Source organism: Phascolarctos cinereus, unplaced genomic scaffold, assembly GCF_003287225.1.
Source record: "Phascolarctos cinereus isolate Bilbo 61053 unplaced genomic scaffold, phaCin_HiC Scaffold_9;HRSCAF=440, whole genome shotgun sequence".
Classification (NCBI taxonomy): Eukaryota; Metazoa; Chordata; class Mammalia; order Diprotodontia; family Phascolarctidae; genus Phascolarctos; species Phascolarctos cinereus.
The window spans coordinates 119,892,112-119,911,595 of record NW_027556402.1 but is presented as its reverse complement, the minus strand read 5'-3'; positions in this window follow the sequence as shown (position 1 = coordinate 119,911,595).

Sequence of the window (19,484 nt, the reverse complement as noted above, 5' to 3'; positions counted from 1 at the left end):
ATTAAAATAACTCTGAGGTACCACCTCATGCCTATCAGAATTGATAAATGCTAAAGGGGATGAGGAAAAATAGGTAAACTAATGAACTGTTGGTGAATAGTGAACTGGTCCAACCATTCTGTAAAGCAATTCAGAACTATACCCAAAGGACTATAAAACTATGCATACCCTTTGATCCAGCAATGCCTTTACTGGGTCTATATCCCAAAAAGATCAAAGAAAGATGAAAAGGTCCTATCTGTACATAAATATTTATATCAGCTCTTTTTGTGGTGGTAAAGAATTGGAAATTAAGGGGCTGCTCATCAGTTGGGGGATGACAGTACAAGTTGTGGTGTATGATTATCATAGATTACTATTGTGCTATAAGAAATGACTAATGCTAAAAGACATGACAAGACCTATAAGAACTGACACAAAGTGAAATGAGAAGAACTATGAGATAATTGTTCACAGTAAGAGGAATGTTGCAATGATGATCAACTGTGAAAGACTTGGCTACTCTGATCAATACAATGATCCAAGGCAATTCCAAAGGATGCATGATGAAAAAATGCTATCCACTTACAGAGTGCAAATGGAAATATAATTTTCTCATTTCTTTCCTTCCTTCTTTCCTTCCTTCCTTTCTTTCAAAATATGGCTAATATAGAAATATATTTTGCATGAGTTCACATGTATAATTAATATTGTATTGCTTGTCTTCTCAGGAGGTGAGGGTGGCTGTGGGAGGGAGGGAGAGAATTTGTAACTTAATTTTTAAAAAATGTTAAAAATAAATATTTTGAAAGTAAAAAAGAATATCATTTTCTGTCCAACTTCTGATGATAAGTCTCTCTAAACTTGGCAAGACAGACCTTCAGCTAGCAGCCACAGCATCTCATCAGGCATGTGCTTTGAAGGCTTTTCAGATTGGTAGAGACAGCTCAAACTCCTACTCTACTGTCAAGATGAGTCTCTAGAGGGTGACTATAATAGAGTTGATGAAATGCATGTTGCCTTTCTAATCTGACTTTTGCTTAGTACATAAAAAAATTATTTGTAACATATCCTAAGATGATAAATTTTGGCAAAAGCCTAAGAAATGAGTGACTTTTCACTATGATTTAAAAATCTTTAACATTTCCCCTACGTCTCTCCCCACTTTTTTTCTTGGTTTAAGATTTAAAGGAAATGCAGCTGCATGATATTAACACAGGTGATGGAGTGCAAATAGCAAGTTTTTTAATTTATTTTTCTTTTCCAGTGTTTCTGTTAATATTTGAACCTGTTGGGAAGAGTCTTAAAGATGCTTTAAGGCTAATGTGTCTATTCATCCTTGTGTTCAGAAACATCTCACACTCTCTAGCATATATATGTAATCTTTCATCAGAGACACACATGACTCAAAAAGCTTTTTGTGGGAATTATCTGACTTTCTTGGTTCATCAGCTCCCAACCAAAAAATCTGGAAATAGGTACAATATGTTTGGTACCCCACATTTTTATAAAGCCAAGTCCCCATGGAAAAGTTTACAGGTTTTTTCAATATGGAAGAAGAAAATTTAATTAAAAGGAAGAAAACAAAACATAGGCCTGTTCATTTGAGTCTAATTAGCCCCAAATGTTCCAAATCCCCACAATTACTTATGTTCCCCTTAGGCAATCTAGACTATGCTAGTGTAGTGTATCCCTAGTGGAAGCAGCCCCAGGAGGCTTTCTCCTTTAGCTCTTTCCCATTCTGAAAAAATCATGCTACTTGGTTTGTAGGATCTCATTTCCAGTGCTGAGATTCTCAATTAAGTCTAAGAGATACAACAAGATTGTGTACCACTTTGCAAGAGTTGCTAAGCTTTCTTCCCCTTTCTTCCCATGCTGGGAAGGTCTCAGGGCTATTTTGGAGTTAGTCATTATACAATTCAAGCCCCTTTCCCGTGGTTCAAAAAGACACCAAAGAGTAAGAACTAGATTAAGGATAGGGAAGTAGAAAGGGTAGCTTGTTATAAGAATTTGTACCCCTGTGAATTGGGGAAAGTTTCCTTGTCATTTAGATTTGTATACCATTTTATTAAAAATATTTAGCTTTAAATTAATCTACCCACTGGTTTGTCTAGGAAAATAAACACAAATGGGAGCTCATTGTTACTTTGAGCAGATCTGTGATAGATTTCCCAAGAACCCGTGATTGAAAGGGCCTTCACTAACTTTAGTTTAAGATGGAATTAAGAGACAGTTATTCTGTTTATAGATAAAACCTTTGAAATATCCTGAGAAAAGGAAAGTTTGTGAATGAGTAGCTGGGAATTCTTAATAGTACCAGGTTACTTGGAGAAAAAAAGAAGCAAACAATCTATATGAACAAGGGTCCAAAAACAGAAGCTCTGTTCTTTCATCTGGTTGGTGAAAATAAATGTACCAATAATACATTAATAGCCAAGATCTGTGAGCCAGTAATAGCACCCTCTCATTTATAACAATGGGAGCTGAGAGAAAATGGCAGGCAACTTGGTGAGGGGAGAACTGCCTTGTGAGAAGATGGAGACCATGGTTCCTTTCAATTGATGTTGGCATGGGAGATCTGGCACAGTGAGAACCAGGGTTGACCAGCATCTACAATATGATAGGCACAGATGTTATCAATTAAATAATAGGCCATCAATAGATGAAGTTAAATGTTATAGACATGGAGCCTACTTTGGTTAGATTCTATCTGCATTCCAAAATGACCTGGACATCTGGGAGACTGCCATGACATGAGATTAGTTGTAGAAGTTAACAGAGGGAAAAAGGAACCAAAACAACATCAAAGGCAAGGAAAGGTAGTAAGAAAAAAAGAGAAAAATATATAAATTGAGATTTAGTTTAAGCTATCAGAAATGTGAGGGGGTGGTGGTTATTAACCTTCTCTCATATCACACCTTATGAGAAAAAAACTGGTCATAAACTGTAATTATAACAAAAATCGCTTGCATGTGTAGTAGAATAGACTTGTAAGCATTCATTAGAAGAAATATAAAATGTAAAATCATGACCCATCCCACTTATGATCTCTTAAGAAATGAATACATCTTTTTTGGGATGGCTGAACAGGTATTGCACGTTCATCTTAAATCTGTACTGTCTTAGCAACTTACAAGGTCCATATCTTCTGGCCAGGCATAAATACCTTCTGGCTCAGAATGGTCTTCTTAATTGTCATCTTTACTTCCAAAAAGAAGTATCACTCAGGAAATACCCCCCATTGGGTAAGCAGTACTGAGTCTAGCACCTAAAACCTCTAATGCTCACGTGTCTGCAATAAGCCCAGGAGTGTCTTATCTCCAGTTTGCTGGTTTCTTGGTTTATATCTGTGCTTAGGGAGGAAACACATAGGAAAAAGGTTCATATGAGACTTCGGGTCTTATCTCAGATTCTACTGGACAGGCATATGTTGACTGTCATTGCCACTGAACTTGAGATACAGTTCACCATGGTTGCTAGAGAGAGGGAAATAAATCCCTTCCCTTCTGCTAGGGGTGCAGAAATATCTGGACCTGATGCTATGAACACCTGAGTTCAAATTGGGCCTCAGGTACTTATTAGTTTTGTGACTTTGGGAAAGTCATTTAATCAGTTTGCCTCAGTTTCATCAGTTATAAAATGGGAATAATAACAGCATCTACCTCACAAGGTTGTTGTGAGGATCAAATAAGATATGTGTAAAAGAACAGTTATTACAGTGCCTGACACATAGTAGGTACTATACAAATGCACATTCTTTTCCTTTCCCTCCAGATCTCCTGGCTGGAAGTTCAAGGACAAGAAAATACTGATCTTTTCTATAGAAAAGTCCTCAAAGGCAATCAGAAGTATTTTTTTTTTCACTCACACCCTATGGAAGAGGGAAGCTCCCCCCACCCATGACACTCAATGGCCAATCCTCTTTGACATAATCCCAATCATAGGAACCAACGAGAAGGTATTGTATTATCTCACTAAAGCACAACCTGTATCCTTCAGCAAGAGGCTAATGATCATATTCATTCCAATGGAGCCAACAAGCTCAATCCCTAGGACATTTCTGAGTCCAGAAGATTGGAGGAGTCCGTCATCGCCTGTGTTATACATACATAAAACACATTTACAAGATATCTTGTAGGCATTTTCTCACCAGAACTTTATAAAACCTAATGGAAAGAAAAATGAACTTGGTGTAGAACACATGAATTTGACACACAGATCACTAATTAGTTAATTACTTCTGGTGTGGTCTTGAACAATACATGTCACTTTCTTGGGCCATAGTATCCTTACCTGAGAACTAGCCAAGTTGGACTATATCAGGAGTGGGGAGACTGTGGCCTTCTAGGTCCTTGGGTGCAACCTTTTGACTGAGTCCAAGTTTCACAGAATAAATCCTTTTATTAAGGGGATTTGTTTTGTGAAGTTTGGATTCAGTCAAAGGATCACACTTGAAGACCTAGAGGGCCACATGTGGCCTCGAGGCCCCAGGTTCCCCAGACCTGGACCAGATGATCCATTAAGGCTCTTCAGTTTCTAAAGCTGATGAGCCTATGAGGAGGGTAGGACAAGTTCTATTTGTCCCCACATATTTTAATTAATTGGTAAAATACTGTCTTTAGTTTTTGTTCTTTTTTTAAATATTGCCATTCCTATTTTATAGATGTGGAAGCTAAGGCTCAGAGTTGTCTCAAGATTTGCATGGCTTATAAGAAGCACAGCCAGTCTTTGAATCTAGGTATTTTGAATCCATGTTCACATATACACAACAGTAAACAATTGTTTTGGAGAAATGTTTCCTAGTATAGACAATTCAGTCATACAATTATTTCACTGAAATGATTCTGCAGGTCTATTCTGGTAGCTGCATCCATAAGAAAGATAATTCTTTGCATGAAAGTATCTTTAGCTTCTTATTTATAGCCATGATAGATCAGGTTTCTACTCTCCTTGATGCTCACTTATCACTCTCCAATTCAGTGCAGACACCTGTGACAGTTAGTAAGCTACGTACAATGTTCAAACTCAAGAATCATGCTGAAGCTAAAAGTTTCTTACAACATATACACTGAGATATTTCTGTTGCCATCTATAAGAACAAAACAAAACAAAAACAAAAATAAACACAGAATAAGTCCAATAAATGAAACCTAGGGACATGGGAAAGATGAATTGTGGGTTGAGTTGAGAATTTAGAAAAGGAAGTGCAGGTCAGGAACAAGAAGAAAAGAGTCTGGGATTTTTTTTTTAATTCTATCATGTTCAAATGAGAGAGAGAGAGAGAGAGAGAGAGAGAGAGAGAGAGAGAGAGAGAGAGAGAGAGAGTCAGATAGACACACAGAGACAGAAACACAGAGACAGAAAATAGAGAGAGATGTTGAAGACAGAGTCAGAGAGAGTTCAAAGGACATATGCAAACTTCAAATATTTAATATTAACTATCAGTACATGTTCCATTTCTAGCTGAGATCTGAAACTTTAAGAATTATTGGAATTGCAGTTTCAAAATAAAAACTAAATTCATTAATTTTTAATTGTACTGTGTCACCAGTCCACCTTGAATGTCTCTGCTGTGGTATAAAGAAATTATAGTACATTTCTATAGTATGTTGAGGTTGACAAAATGTTTTCTTTAAAATAGCCTTATGAAGTGTATAATTTGTGTTATAGTTAAAAGATATAAAAAGATGTAGTCAAAGGAAAAAAAGAGAAGGAAAAGAATGAGAAGGAAGAGGAGTAAGAGAAGGAGGGGAAGAAAGGGAGAGAGAAAGAAAAAGAATAAAGTTTTTTTTTTTAATTATTCATGTAAGGAAAGTGAAGGATGACCCCATGCACTTAATTGGGGTCCTGTTGATGTGATGGCAGGACAAAAGGAAGAAGACCTTCAGCTTGTTGGGAGTACCCTATATGGCAAACTTACTGGAAAGACATAGAGAAGAGTCATACTAAAGGGGAAGTCCTAGATAGGTCGCGATCTGCATAAATGGAACTAATACTTACAATGATGAAATCACAGATCTGTTAGCATTTCTGAGGATTTTTTTTTGTCATCTTGTTTTTGATAAGAGGAACTTCAGCTCAAAAAAACTGAAAACTGAAAATAAATAACTGAAGAAATGTCCATCGGTCGGAGGATGGGTAAATACATGAATGGAATGGAATACTATTGTGACATAAGAGATTATGCAAGGAATGGTTTCAGAGAAACCTGGAAAAAGTTGCATGAACTCTTTCAGAGTAAAATGAGCAGAATCAAAGGAACAATTAATGCAATAGAATTAATGCAAAAAAAATTTTTTTGAAAGACAACCACTCCGATCAATACAATAGCTAACTTGTCTACAGGACTGGCTGTCCACACCTCCTGATAAACAGATGATGGACTCAAGATAAAAAATTAGACATACATTTTTTGGCATGGCCAATATGACAGTTTGTTTTTGTTTGATGAAGCACAGTTATTAAAAGGGGTTTTTTCCCCTCTTTTAATTTTCAATGGGGAAGGTAGGAGGAAAACAAATACTTGTTAAATGACAAAAATAATGAATTAAGGCTTATATAAATTGTATTTTACTTGGAGTTGCAAAGCTAGTATTAGAAATGGAACTAAAAAACAACTTCTCATAAGGGTTGTTATAGAGACAGAAATGTGAAGAGGCTTGCCCCTGCCACTTACTATACTGGATTAATTTCATCCTTCCAAATACAACCATCCTGAACATCATTTACATGCATTAGAGACTCCAAGCCTCAGGCCATCAAAGGTACTACAGTGCCTGCGTTTCCAGGGACTCCTAGGTCTAGAGTCAAGTATTTATCCATGCATGGGGTATTGGGAGAGTACAACTCAGTCCCTGACATCTTGAGGTGAGGATATATTGAGTGACTTCAGTTCTATCTTGTGACTACTTCACTGGATATTAAATGACCCAGATGATTGCCACAGGTCAATCCCAACAAACTCCACCCCACCCCTGGTGCCTCTTCCATATCTGGAAAAACAAGCTGAGGCTGCTGACCCTATATCTGATCCCATACCAACTCTTCACAGGATACTGAAGGGCATTGGTCCTGATCAACAGGCTCTTTCCCTCTATTACATCAGATAAGCTTCTATCTTCCACTTTCCTTCTCCTTATCCTTAGGTCATGCCAATTTCTGAGGACCACATGCTTTATGCTTGCTACTTCTTCCTACCTCTTATACCTATCCTCCTCTATTTCCCCTTACTAGTGTGCATACTGGAATACCTCCTGAATCATTTAATAAACATCACTTTTTCTTACATATCTTTTTTCTCATTCTTTCCATTTTCTGGCACATACTTAGAAAAAAACACTCTTCACAGAACACAACGCATCCTTTTTCCTGTGGGTTACTCCCTCCTTCCTGGTACACTGGTCTAGGGAAAAAAAATTAACATTTGCTTTACTCTTCTTGGCCACTTCTAAGCTCCTCTTCTGCATTATTATGCAACTCCTCCTTTGGGTTCACATAATTCATCTATATCCCCCTATCCAGATTCTGGTTGCAGTTACCTCCTGTCATCCAGGTCACATTACCTTCTTTCTCAAGATATTCAGAACCTGGCTTACAGGACTTCTCCCTTTATCCCTAACTTCATACTTGGTGGGTGGGAGGGCCTGAATTAGGTTCATCCCCTTTTAATTTAAGTCTGATATTAAAATGCAATTATACACCAGTAGACCATTTCACAGTTGACAAAATAAGGTTAGCACAAAAAGGTTACTCAATAATATAAAGCAGCCAAACTTAGCACTTACCTTGTGAAGATACCATCACTGTTCCCTCCTTATCTCTCTAGGTAAAGTCTGGTGACTTGTCTTGCCTTGAGAGATCCAGCTGCTCTTTCAGGCCCTGAATCCACACAAGTGAAACTTTTTATTCCTTTAGATGGCTAGGATTCCATGTCAATAAGACCAGAGGCTACCAGAAAGCTGGGTCAATGGAGTCATTGCTTTAGCCTTAACCTCTGGACAAAATAAGCAATAGGTACAGTTTCTTTGTCTTTTAGAGGAAGAATCTAAGATAGAGGCAAGAAAACTCAGGTAGATATTGATTCTATAACACTTGGGGACTTCTATACAAAACTTCATGACTCTTCAAAGACTTTAGTCTCCCAGCTCACAACCTCTTCAACTATTATAACCTACATTTTTACCTGTGCCATCAACACTCATTTTCCTACTTTAAAGCTCATTGACAAATTCATAATTTCTTATTCTGAACTGGCCTTATCTGTTATAATCTCCTCTACTTCCATCTCTACCTTGATCTCAGTCATGCTAACACCATTATTTTTGACCTCAAGAACTCTTTTTTAATATAATCATGGCTAAAATTTTGTACCAAGTCTATGGTTTCATCAGCATAGGGAACCTCCCTAGCAAGGAATTTCAACTAGAAATGCAAGGGGCACTTATTTTTGGAACTTCTAGTTTTAGGGATTTGTTTGGAGCAGCGAGGAATGAAGTGACTGGCCCAAAGTTACACAAGTATCTGTCAGAGAAAGACTTGAACCTGGGTCTTCCTGGCTTCCTGGAACCGTATCATGCTGCCTCTCTAAGCAAAATTACAATAAATACATTCCAATCTTCCAATATTGCCCCTTCACCACTGCAAAGTGAGCAGTAACCTAGTGCAAAATACAATTCTATAATATTTTATATTTTAAAACACTTAGTATTGTCTTTATTTTGCCACTTTATTTTGTTTTAGTTTCCACCACCAAAAAAAAATCTATTCTTTTTTTCCTTATCACCTAGATATAGTTATTGTATGGCATTCACAAATTTGAAAATGCTTCTTGATTAGAATTATATTTCCTTCCAAATACAAATATTTCTGTAAGAAAGTTTTATGTCCTGCTTAGGCAATTTATCCTAATTTTGTTCTTAGACAGCTACATTTGCCTCTTGAGGCAAAAGCTTCTATGATTTCATTAAGTAGTAGGTGTTTTCTCCTAAATCTCAATTAATGATTGTGTTGTTTTGAGGACAGAAAATGTTTCTCACACATGGCTGTAGACTCACATCTATAAGCACATGGATAATGGATAGGGACAGAACCTATGTCATTGGTGGGGAACCTGTGGCCTTGAGGCCACATGTGGCCTTCTAGGTTCTCAAGTGCAGCCTTTAACTGGATCTCCTTAATAAAAGGACTTCTTCTGCAAAACAGAACAGTGTTCAATAGTCATTATAGATAACTCCCAGATGGAGAAATTCCCTCTACTAATACAGGTTGGTACCTAATTCACAACTTGTTGTCTTAGAGTTGCCAAGAATACTGAAAGGTTCAATGACTTGCCCGTGGTTACAAAGCCAGGTTGTATAAGAGGCAAAACCTAAACCCATGTCTTCCTGGCTCCAAAGCTGGTGTTCTAAACATCAAATGATGCTGCACACATAGCTTAATGAAAAACTTTGATCTATTGAATTCTTCATGGCCCTCTCTACAGCCATGAGGTATGATGGAAACTTAGAAATGTAATTTGACATAATAAATAATTACTCATCAAATAAACCAAAATATTACGTTCTATCAGAATCAACTTTGGTAGTTAGGTGGCTCAGTGGATAAAGCACAGAACCTGGATTCAGTAAAACCTGAGTTCAAGTCTGGCTTCAGACATTTGCTAGCTCTTTGACCCTGGGCAAGGCGCTTCACCCTGTTTGCCTCAGTTTCTCATCTGTAAAATGAACTGGAGAAGGAAATGGCAAACCACTCCAGTATCTTTGCCAAGAAAACTCCATATGGGGCCACCAAGAACTGGACACAACTGATAATGATAAGAACAACAACAACAATGGCACCTCTGTGATCCAGCAACATTGGACCTATTGCTGCTGTTCCTGGAATGTGACACTCAGTTTCCCAACTCAAAGCATTTTCACTTGCTGAACCTCACACCAGAACTCTCTCCTTCTTCTTCTCTGCCTTCTAGCTTCTCTGGCTTCCCCCAGTTAAAATCCAACCTTCTTTGAGAAGCTTTAGCCATAGTTTCTTCCCTCTTAGCCAATTTCAATTATACATAGAGATCACTCGTTAAATTGTGAGCTTCTTGATTACAGCAACCTGTTTTTCTTGATTTTCTCATTGTTATTGGTGAAGTGGTTTTTGCATTTCTTTGTATGCTTAGAACAAAGCATTGTGCCTGGCACACAGTAGAAGACTTTAGGCAGGAAATAAGAAGCTGCCAGCAATAGTGAAGAAATAAGGTGTTGAATATCTGCATCAGAGCTCCAATAATAGGAAAGTAGAAGATAGGAGAGACATATTGTAGTAAGAATACAAATATTTTGTGACTAACTGCATATACAGCATAAAGGAGACATTTGGGTTGAGGGTGATGCCGAAGTATTGAGTTGGCTAGGGGGTAGCAGGAGTTGAGAGTAGTAAAATGTTTTGTTATTATGGGTTAAGATTGGAAGAGTAGATTGCAGCCAATTTGTAAAAAACCCTCAATGTAAGGAACAAGAAGAGTTTATGCAATGTTCAAGAGATAATCAGGAGCAATTAAAGATTTTGAGCAAAGTAAGGGCATAATCAGAGTAGAGTATTAAGAAAATAAAGAAAAAAATTTTTAAATAATGAAGAAATGTGGGATATGCTAAATGAAGAAAGACTTGTTAGGGGGCTATTACAGTAGCCTATATGAGCAGGGCCCATATTTACAATGGAATTTGAGAGGAGATAGATAAAAGTCACCCAGTCATTTATTTGGTGCAACATACCTTCTTAATTATGACTAAGGTGGTAGCCCTTTTTATGGAAAGCAAAAAAAAAAAAAAGGGATCCTCTTTGGCCAGATTCCAGACTTCTTCTTTTCCTATATTCTACTATCTTTTAATGATGAAAGTGGGACAAGATTAGTTTTTAATAGTTCAGACATAATAACATAAAACCTTCCTTTGGGATTTTTACCAGCTTAGGTATCCTCACATGAAAGGAAGCATATAAGTTCAGTTTCCTTGATATTATTTCAGGTCATTTCTACTTTTTTCAGCTCTGCTGCCTTATGCAAATGCTCTGGTGATAAGTTTTAGGAAGAAGGAAAGAATTCCAGCATGGAGACTGCCCAATTCAGTCGATGTTATGCTAGCATGCATTAAAACCAAAAATAGTACTCAAGTCAGAAAAAGGACTAGTATGCTAAAAACTTATCATAAGGTAAAAGGAGGTTAAGGCAGATTTGTTTCTCCTATTTGTTCTTTTCTATCATCCTACCATGCCTCAAGAATCTCATTGTTGGGACATCCCCTCATTCTGCAAGGTCTCATCAATTTTGGTACTCATACCTAATCAGATTTATGCTACTTTTGTCTTTCCAATGTGGAGGGTGGTACCATGAACTCAAAAATCTCAATGTAAGGTGGAGGTCAAAGATAACCATTTCTACATTTCCCATCTTGCTGTACTCTTTTGGACATTTTGGACTTCTTCTTCAAGGTCCACAGTATAACTGCCTCACCCACATACCTTTTCAGCTTTCTTTTGTGTGTTGTTTTCCCCAAGGAAATTGTAAACTCCTTGAAAGTAGGGACTATTTTTTCTTTTTATTTATATTTGTATCTCCAGCTCTTAGAACAGTACATTGTTCTAAGAATACAAAGGCAAAAAAACACTTCATCAAAAATAATGAGAAAATCAAGAAAAACAAGTTCCTGTAATCAAGAAGCTCACAGTCTAATGAGTGATCTCTATGTGTAATTGAAACTGTCTAAGAGAGAAAAAACTATGATTAAAGCTTCTTAAGGAAGGTTGGACTTTAGCTGGAACTTGAGAGAAGACAGAGAAGCTAGAGGGCAGAAGAAGAAGGAGAGAGTTCTAGGTGTGAGGTACAGTGCGTGAAAATGCTTTGAGATGTAGCACAGAGAAAGCCTTGATAAATTTTTATTGAATGATTACTATGAGGGTTAATGATAAATCACTTATTCTTTCTACATCTTGTTTTCAGTAAGTTAATATAAAGATGACTGATTTTACTCAAATCATTTTCACAGATATAGCTTGGGTCCCACCTGACACAAATATCTTGCTACTCAAGGTTCATTATCGGATGGTTTGTGCTCTTGACATGTTTAACTTCTCATCTAATGCTTCTGATTCCAACTCCTCCTAGAAAGAATAAACTAAATTCATTATATACACTAATTTACCCCTTCCTTTCCCATGCTCCCCCTGCAAACATCTGATCCCACCACTTGATTTAAGCAACTTACTCCAAGAGCATCATTGTACCATAGGATTTTAGATCTGCAGCTACCCTGGCCCCTTCATATTTCAGATGAGGAAACTCAGAGACCAGATGATTTCCAATTTCAGAAACGTAGAACGCATCAGGAGTAGCATTTGAATACATATCCCATAATCATGTGGTATAGGTGGCTTGTACTGACTCTAGAGAGATGATTATTAAATAATCAGTGTAAGCATTTATTAATCAGGGCTTGGTTTCTTCTTGTTGTCAGTTATCTAAGAATGTGACAGAGAAAAATGCTAATAATGCACATTAAGCTCAGAAATGTGCTCTATCTGCTTCCCCCACTCCCCTCAGAGATCTGTTTGTCAAATATTTATCAATATATCCCTCCTCTCCAGGTGCTTCTTTCACTATTGTATATATCTCACTCTTACTTTTCAAATTAAACAGATTTTTCTCTATCCTCATCTTCCTTGACAATTCTACAATGTAATAATTGAAGATCAACACTCTCTTCTAACTAATTTATATTTCCCTAGTTTCCATGACATTTCTTTTTCACGGCTCTCTTCTATATTGTCTGAACATTAGTGCTCAGTGCTCAGCTATCACCTTCCTCCTTTTTCCTACATGTCACTTTCTCTCAGTGCTCTATCTCTGACCTTCTTCTCCTTATCAGGCAGCTAGGTGGCACAGTGGACAGAACACTAGACCTTGAATTAGGAAGACCTGAGTTTAAAAATGGCCTCATTCACTTATTAGCTCTGTGGTCCTGGACAAGTCCCTTAATCCTGTTTGTCTCAGTTTTTTTATCTGTAAAATGAGCTAGAGAAGGAAACGGCAAACCACTCCAATGTCATTGCCAAGAAAGCCCTGATTATATCATGAAAAGTAGGACATTACTGAACAATAACAGTTTATATATTTGGGCCAGTAGTTGGCACAGTAAATAGAGCACTAGTCCTGAATTCAGGAAGACCTGAATTCAAATCAGGCCTCAGACACTAGCTGTGTGACCCTGGGCAAGTCATTTAACTCTGCTTCAATTTCCTCATCTGCAAAATGAGCTGGAGAACAAAATGGCAAACCACTCTAGTATCTTTGCCAAGAAAACCACATATGGAGTAACCAAGCATTGGATATAACTGAAAACAACTGAAGAACAACAATAATAGCATCTACTTCCCAGGATCATTAAGAGAGAAAAATGAGATATTTTTAAAGTGATTTGCAAACCTTAAAGCACTATTCAAATGCTAGGTATTATTACTAGCTAGCTATTATTCACTGAAACTTCTTTCTCTGCAGTTTACTTGATTTGAACAAAACCAGGACATAAGGGATTTTAGAACAAAGAAATTCAGGCTGGTAAAACTTATCTATAAAATATCTGTAAGGCACTAGGGACCAGAGGGAGGCACTGCACAAGAATAACCTGGAAATTATTGGTGAGTAAGAGTCCTCATCAATAATAGAAGTTACAAAAAGTGTGGAATGAGATTATTGGGTTTGAGGGCATAATGAAGTTATACAGCTGGGGTGAGAAATTATTTGAGGGCGCTGTATGTTTCTGAGTTGATTTCGTCTTGCAGAATGATGAGTTTCTGGAGACGAGTGCCCAGGAGGGAAATGATTAGGAGAATTTTCTGAGTGTCATCCTTAAATGGAAGAGGATCAGGGAGTAGATCCCAGGAGTCTACCTCTCATCCTCTGCAAGCAAAGCAAGGGAAGAATCCCAAGGAAAGGGGTGCTAAGGTGGTATGAGTTACCAAGTTGATTTCATCTTGAAGAGTGATGAATTTCTGCAGATTATGGATTCCAAGATAGCTTCAGAACACCAGCAATGGGCTTTCCCAAAGTATAACAATGAGGTCATATCATCAACATTTTCAAACCATTGCATGATTCCGTAGGCCCCAAAAAGGGTCTTGTGGTACTCAAAGCTTCTACTAATTTAATGGTAGACACTTACAAAGTACTCTCACAGAGCTTTGAGGCTTCATCAAATATAATAGACACATGTGTTACCTACTTTTGCTATTGTTAGAGACCTCCAGCCTACTACTCTATCCTGACCCACACCCAAGGTCTCCATAATCCCATGGCACAGATATAATATTATGGCTGGAGAATAACTTTGGATGGTCTCTAGGAATGTCGTATCAACTTGCAACATGACTGAAAGTTACAAATAGGCCACTTTCAGGCCAAGCAAAAGTCCTTAAGAATTAGAGTTGTCTAAAAGGAGAATGAATTATCTCGAGAGATGATAAGCTATTTTTTTTTCCCTTGGAGGACTATAATCATAAACTCAATGACAATTTGTGAGGCTTTTATAATGAAGATTCATTCCTTTTTTTTTTTTAGGCAATTGGGGTTAAGTGACTTGCCCATGGTCACACAGCTAGTAAGTGTCAAGTGTTTGGTCTGAGGCCGAATTTGAACTCAGGTCCTCCTGACTTCAGGGCCAGTGCTCTATCCACTGCGCCACCTAGCTGCCCCTAAGATTCATTCCATTTGAGTATTGGTTGGAGTAGATGGCTGCTAAGGGCCTTTCCAAGTATCTAATTCTCTGATTTATGTGACCAAATGTTCTCTCCTTAGGAATTGATCTCATGGTTATTTGGTTCTTTGGTATGAGGGTGGAAGGAAGCCCAGATAAAACCATACATACAGAGCCTGAAGAACTCAGGAGCAACTTCACTATCGTCATTGCCAAAGAAAGGGTAATTAAGAGGTACAGATGAGGGACAAAACTCAAAGAACGTTCTTATGGGGTCCATTCTGCACAGCCATGACTATCGACCTCACTTTGTACCTTCCTTACTCTACTTTAACAAGCAAATCCTACAACTTGGAGAATTAAAAACCATTTCTCCAAAAATATAACAACTTCATTGCCACTGTAAGCCCAGGAACAAGTATTCAGTCAAGCAACTGGAATGGTCCTAAAATAATTATTACAATTTTTAACCCCTGGTTGGGGTGTTGTGGTACAAGAAAACACAAATTTTGGAGTCATAGAACCTGGGTTCAAATCTTTCCCTTATTGCTACCTGTGTGAGCTTAGGAAAAATCATTTAAATTTTCTGAGCCTCCGTTTCCTTGTCTGTAAAATAAAAGTGTTGGACTACATTGAGGTTCTTAACCTAGAATGTGAATGTAAAAACATTTTAACAACTATTTTTCAATATACTATGTTTCCTTTACAACCATATGTATTTTGTTTTATACTTTAAGAAGTATTATTCTGAGAAGGGGTCCATATGCTTCACTAGATTGCCAAGGGCCTACAACATAAAGAAGGTTGAGAACATTTAGCCTAAGAAGTCCTTAGGGATCACTAAGGTTCCTTTCAAATATAAATCCTTGGTCAGAGGAAAAATGGATTCACAAAAACCTGTAATGAAGCCCCAGTGGTAGTTTTATCATTATTATTTACAAGGACTTGTTCTGTTTTGTTTTGTTTGCTTTTTTTTTAAGGACCTTGAGTCTTCAGTCTCAATCCTTTTTTCCCCTGTTGCTGTTGTTTAAACTTCAGAATTGGGAGCAAGGACTTTCTCATCAAGGCAGAGAGATGGCTTCAGAGTCAGGAAGACCTAGGTTCAAACCCTACCTTTATTACCCATTGGCTTTGTGACCCTGGGCAAGTCACAGCATTTTGATGCTCCCAGGCAACTCTGTAAGATCCAAAATTACCTAACTTAATTGGGGAAGGGAGTCTCCTTACTAGTAAGTCCAACAGTGTGCTAGAGAGCCACTCTACCTTGAAAGAAATGAGTTAATCATAAACATAAACTCCAGAAATCTCAAGGGCACCTGCAGTTTGATTTATGGTTTCCATGTACAGGGCTAGCCAAAAAAATTTTGAAGTATAATAATATATTTTTTGGTATCATACTCTCCTCACCTATTCCTTGTCCCTAAAGGTCTTCAATCTATGAATGAATGAAGCATTTATTAAGCACTTACTATATGCCAGGAACTTGGCTAAGTGCTAGGGACATCAATACAAACATGAGACAATCCTCAGCCTCAGAGGCAGAAGCAACAAATATATGGGAAAGGGTCATTAAGAAGGGAATGTCTAGGGAATCACAGGGATAGTGACCACAGGGATCCATAGGTCCAGCAAATGACAAGCTGTTTCCAAGAACAATAGATATTTGATTAATGAGCTCTTAGCAAGAGATTGAAGGTTTTTTGTTTGTTTTAGGGAAGGGAGATGTGGAAGACAGGGCATTTCAAAAAATAGGCAGGGGTTCAATATCTAAGGCTTACCATAATTGAAATTAATCTATTCTCTTATTTCATTCTGTCAAGGTGTCCACTCAACCAATCTATGCTAATGTCATCATAGAATGTGTCTAGAGCAGGTGGGGAACCTGTTGCCTCAAAGCCACATGTGGTCTTCTAGATCCTTGGCGGTGGCTTTTGGACTGAGACCAAGTTTTACAGAACAAATCCTTTTATTAAGGTCTCAGTCAAAAGGCCACAGCCAAGGATCAAAAAGACCATATGTGGCCTCAGGCCACAGGTTCCCCACCCCTGGTCTGGAAGTTTATGTAGGGAATATATGTGCATTTAACTATGGTTTACTAGAAAAAAAATGCCTCCAATCTGATTTCCTAATTCCATAGTCAAACAGCCCTCCATACTGGAAAGGATGTTAAATTTCAAGTCAGGAAATCTAAGTTTGATTTCTAACCCTAATATGTACCAATTCTATGACTACAGAAAAGTTTGACTGGGGAAGGGAAGAAGAAGCAAAAGCAGAGAGAATTGGATTTGGGTCCAAATCTGAGATCTGCAGCTTCTGACCTTGGGCAAAGTTGTTTTGGGTTTTTGTCTTTGTTTTATTTTTATTTTTCTCCCTCTTGGAGCTTTAGTTTCCTCATTTATAAAACAAGGAAGATGGTCTGTAATTTCTAAGTTTGTTTTTCCAGATCAAAAATCTATATTCTCATCAGAAAAGGCAACATTTTAGAGTTGGATTTAATAGCTTACAAATAAGAAACCATCCCCCAAAGATACTTCACATATGGCACAGGGTCTCCATTGCCCATAAGCTTGTAATGAGTAATTTCCCTTCTCTCTAAATTATTTCAATGTCTCATAGGGAGGGAAAAAGGAAGGGGGGAAAGACAAAAAGAAACATAGTTATTGGCTCACTTATTTAAACAAAATCAGGAAGAATAAAGTTATGTTACCTTGGTAACATGAATCCTTGCATCTGCTAGTCCCAATGAATACAGATGAGGAACTTTCTATAAGGAAGGGTGATTCAGTATTGATCTGGGTTTGCCCTTAATATGTTTATGATTAACTCATTTCTTTCAAGGTAGAGTAGCTCTCTAGCACATTGTTGGACTTACTAGTAAGGAGATTCCTTTCCCCAATTAAGTTAGGTAATTTTGGATCTTACAGAGTTGCCTGGGAGCATCAAAATGTTGTGACTTGCCCAGGGTCACAAAGCCAATGGGTGGTAAAGGTAGGGTTTGAACCTAGGTCTTCCTGCTCTGAAGCCAACTCTCTGCCATGCTTCCTCTAATTTTTAAAATTATATGTTCAGTTGGTATCTTATTAAAAATTGAATCCCTTATGGAATACATAGAACCAGAGATTTAGAGCTGAAGTATACCTATGAGGTCATTTATTCTACTGTCCTCATTATAGAAAAAGAAGCTCAGAGAAATATACTGATCTGTTTAAAGTTACTGTAGTAGGATCAGATCTGGGATTTTAAACCAAGTTCTACTGATTCAGAATCTAGTAGTCTTTCAACTACATCAAATGCTTTTATTTGGAAGATTTGACTAACCCTTTTAAGGGAACTTCTGTAAGAAAAAAAAATAACTCTTCCTTCCCAAAATCTAGTGTTAGTGTGGCAAAGAAGACAGAGTATTAGAATTAGAGACAGGGAGACCTGAGTTTGACATGTACTAGTTTTTTTATTTTTTTGTTTGTTTGTTTGTTTGTTTGTTTTTTGTTTTTAAATTCCTGGTCAGGTGACAAGTTCTCTAAGCCTCAGTTTTCCTCTCTAAAAAAGAAAAGAAAAAAAAAGGGATGGGGGTTGGAGCTAAGATGGCAGAGAAAATCCAGAAAGTTGCCTGAGTTCTCCATAGTTTCCCTCAGGAACAAAGTTAAATAATGCCTCTAAATGGATTCTGGAGTGACAGAACCCACCAAAAGATGAAGTGAAACAAGTGGTCAGCTTAAGAAAATTTAGAAGGACTTCAGGAAAGGTCTGTCTCAGTTGGGTAAAAGAGGAGCACAGCCTAGGACAGATAGTGTCTGGGCAAGTCAGAGGGAGGCTATTAACTACAGTGCTGATAGCAACTGAAGCTCCAAAAGTCCTAGCTCAGCAAGCCAATGGCACAGCAGGCCAGCTGTGAGGCTTCCAGCCCTAGCACAGAAAGCGAATTACCAGCCATAGAACACCAGAACAACAGGCAAAACTAGCCTGGGCTACCCCAGTGCAGTGAGAAAGCCAACAATACCTGAGGCTGTGGTGTGGAAAGCCAGTGACCAGGCCACTGGCCCCAGCACAAAAAGCTTGAGACAGTGCCCTCGGTGTCCCAGGAACAGATCTAAAACTATATTATAAAGCAGAAATCATCAAAACTACTTGGTACTAAGAAATAGAATGGTGGATCAATGGAATATGTTAGTAACCCAAGACTCAATAGTCAATGACTATAGTAATCTACTGTTTGATAAACCCAAAGACTCCAACTTCTAGGATAAGAATTCACTATTCGACAAAAACTGCAGGGAAAACTGGAAAATAGTATGGCATAGACTAACATGTCACACTGTATAACAAGATAAGTTGAAAATGGGTACATGATTTAGACATAAGGGTGATATCATAAACATATTAGGGGAGCAAGGAATAGCTTACCTGTCAGATCTATGGAGAAGGGACAAATTTAAGACCATACAAGAGATAGAGTACATTATAAAATGCAAATTGGATATTTTGTATTACATTAAATTAAAAAAAGTTTTTGACCAAACACAACCAATGCAACCAAGATTAGAAGGAAAGCAGAAAGCTGGGAAACAATTTTTACAGGCAGTATTTTTAATAAAGGCCTCATTTCTCAAATATATAGAGTAATGACTCAATTGTATAAGAATACAAGTCATTCCCCAGTTGACAAATGGTTAAAAGATATGAACAGACAGTTTTCAGATAAAGAAATTGAAGCTACCTATGATCATATGGAAAATGTCCTAAATCATTGATTAGGGAAATGCAAATTAAAACAACTCT